A 3,114-nucleotide genomic window follows, 5' to 3' on the forward strand; every position below is an offset into this window, starting at 1 on the left:
AGAGCTTTCGGGTTGGTGATAGCCAATTCGAGTTTCCCAAAGAAGGAGGAGCACTTGGTAACCTTCCGTAGTTCAGTGGCTAAGACCCAAATTGACTTTTTACTCCTTAGGAAGGACGATAAAGGTCTGTGCAAAGACTGTAAGGTCATTCCGAGCGACTATCTTACAACCCGACATAAGCTCTTGGTGATGGATCTAGGGATCAAGATGCCGAGGAAGAAGAGGGTCGTGGATGACCGACCTAGGATCAGATGGGGAAGTTTGACCACGACTAGTGCCGTGGAGATGGGAGAGAAATTGAAGGTTATGGGCGCCTGGGATAGCAGTGGGGATGCGACAAGTATGTGGGATAGGACGGCTAGTTGCATTAGGGCGGTAGCAAGGGAAGTGTTGGGGGTCTCGACAGGTAGTCGTGGCCAGCATCGAGGGGACTGGTGGTGGAATGGAGAAGTTCAAGGGAAGGTGGAAGCAAAGAAGGTGGCGTATGTGAAGTTGATAGAAAGCAAGGATGAGGTGGAGCAGTGGACGAATAGGGAACTTTATAAGATGGTGAGGAAGGAGGCGAAGTTGGCGGTTTCGACGGCAAAAACGGCAGCTTTTGAACGCCTTTATGCTGAACTAGAAGAGAAAGGAGGGGATCAAAAATTGTTCAAGCTAGCCAAGGCGAGGGAGAGAAAGGCACGTGATGTGGTTCAAGTGAAGTGCATCAAGGACGAGCATGGCAAAGTATTGGTAGAGGAGACTCTCATTAGACGGAGATGGCAGTCATACTTCTCCAAACTCTTAAATGAAGAAGGGGACAGAGACATTGTGTTGGGAGATCTAGAACATACTGGAAGGCGTCAAGATTTTGGGTATTGCAGGAGTATTAAGGTTGAGGAGGTTAAGGGTGCTGTTCGTAGGATGCGCAGGGGAAGAGCGACCGGACCTGACGAGATTCCTGGGGAATTTTGGAAGAGTGCGGGCCCGACAGGTTTGGAGTGGCTGACTAGGTTGTTTAATGTCATCTTTAAGACGGCAATGATGCCTGAAGAATGGAGGTCGAGTGTAATGGTCCCTCTATACAAGAACAAGGGAGATATCCAGAGTTGCAACAACTATAGAGGTATCAAGCTACTAAGCCATACTATGAAAGTGTGGGAAAGGGTGGTGGAGATGAGGGTGAGGAAAGGCGTGTCTATTTCAGAGAATCAGTTCGGATTCATGCCGGGACGCTCAACTACAGAAGCCATCCATCTTGTGAGGAGACTGGTGGAGCAGTATAGGGAGAGGAAAAGGGACTTACACATGGTATTCATTGACCTAGAAAAGGCTTACGACAAAGTCCCAAGAGAAATCCTATGGAGATGCTTGGAGGCTAAAGGTGTACCTGTGGCGTACATTAGGGTGATCAAGGACATGTATGAGGGAGCCAAAACCAGGGTAAGGACAGTAGGAGGAGACTCAGAGCACTTTCCAGTTGTGATGGGGTTGCATCAAGGATCAGCTCTTAGTCCGTTCTTATTTGCCTTGGTGATGGATGGATTGACGCGGCAAATTCAAGGTGAGGTGCCATGGTGTATGCTTTTCGCGGATGACATAGTCCTGATCGATGAGACTCGTAGCGGAGTTAACGCTAAGCTGGAGGATTGGAGACAAACTCTGGAGTCTAAAGGGTTTAAGCTGAGTAGGACCAAGACAGAGTACTTAGAGTGTAAGTTTAGTGAAGCACCTCAGGAGGCCGGCTTGGAAGTGAGGCTTGGTACCCAAGTCATCCAGAAGAAAAGTAGTTTCAAGTATCTTGGGTCTATTATGCAAGGCAGCGGGGAGATTGACGATGATGTCACACATCGTATTGGGGCAGGGTGGATGAAATGGAGGCTTGCTTCCGGAGTGCTATGTGACAAGAAGGTGCCACCACAACTTAAGGGAAAGTTCTACAAAGCGGTGGTTAGACCGACTATGTTGTATGGGGCGGAGTGTTGGCCAGTTAAGGTTTCTCACGTTCAAAAGATGAAAGTTGCTGAGATGAGAATGTTGAGATGGATGTGTGGCCACACCAGGAGTGACAGGATTAGGAATGAGGATATTCGGGACAAGGTGGGAGTGGCCTCGGTGGAAGACAAGATGCGAGAAGCGAGATTGAGATGGTTTGGGCATGTGAAGAGGAGAGACACGGATGCCCCAGTGCGGAGGTGTGAGAGGTTGGCCATGGATGGTTTCAGACGAGGTAGGGGTAGGCCAAAGAAGTATTGGGGAGAGGTAATTAGACACGACATGGCGCAGTTACAGCTTACCGAGGACATGACCTTAGATAGGAGGGTTTGGAGGACCCATATTAGGGTAGAAGGCTAGTAGATAGTCTCATTACCCTGCCTTATTAATAGTCGCATTATCGTAGTATAATTTCTTGTGCTCTAATTTATGCTATTATGCTATTATCTGTTATTTCCTGTGCTTTGATTATTCTATGTTATCTGTGTCGCTTGCGTTACTTCATTTCCATATCGCTTTGAATCTCTTAGCCGTATCTGACCTCTTTTTATGTTTTTATTGAGTCGAGGGTCTCTCGGAAACAGCCATCCTACCTTGGTAGGAGTAAGGTCTGCGTACACTCTACCCTCCCCAGACCCCACGTTGTGGGATTTCACTGGGTTGTTGTTGTTGTTGTTGTTGGTATTGTAGTTCAATTGTTGTAAAAAGAAACTTGAATATAACATGAAAATAATGAGAATTTCCATCGAATAATTGATTGGTTTATCAAAAGATTTAATTTAAAATATTTAAGCTCTTTTATCATTGTCATTGGTTTACATCTAGACTCAAATACTATTAAACGGGCAAAAGAATTAAAGGAAAATAAAAAGACACTGATAATGTCATAGAGAAACAAACAAGATATATCAACAGAGGTAAAAAGGCGTAAAAATCAGAATCCGCGACTTAAGTAGTACAAAAAAAGAAAAGTTGAACCAAAGTAGTACAGAAAAAGAAAAAAAAACACATAAATAGGATTCACGCACGAATTTCGTGCGTGAAAGGACCAAATTGCAAAAAATAACAGTTTGGCCTTTCACGCACTAAATTAGTGCGTGAATGAGCAAACCAAAAGTCCACCTTTTCAGCCAATGACAT

The sequence above is a fragment of the Lycium barbarum genome, chromosome 9 (assembly GCF_019175385.1).
Source record: "Lycium barbarum isolate Lr01 chromosome 9, ASM1917538v2, whole genome shotgun sequence".
Lineage (NCBI taxonomy): Eukaryota > Viridiplantae > Streptophyta > Magnoliopsida > Solanales > Solanaceae > Lycium > Lycium barbarum.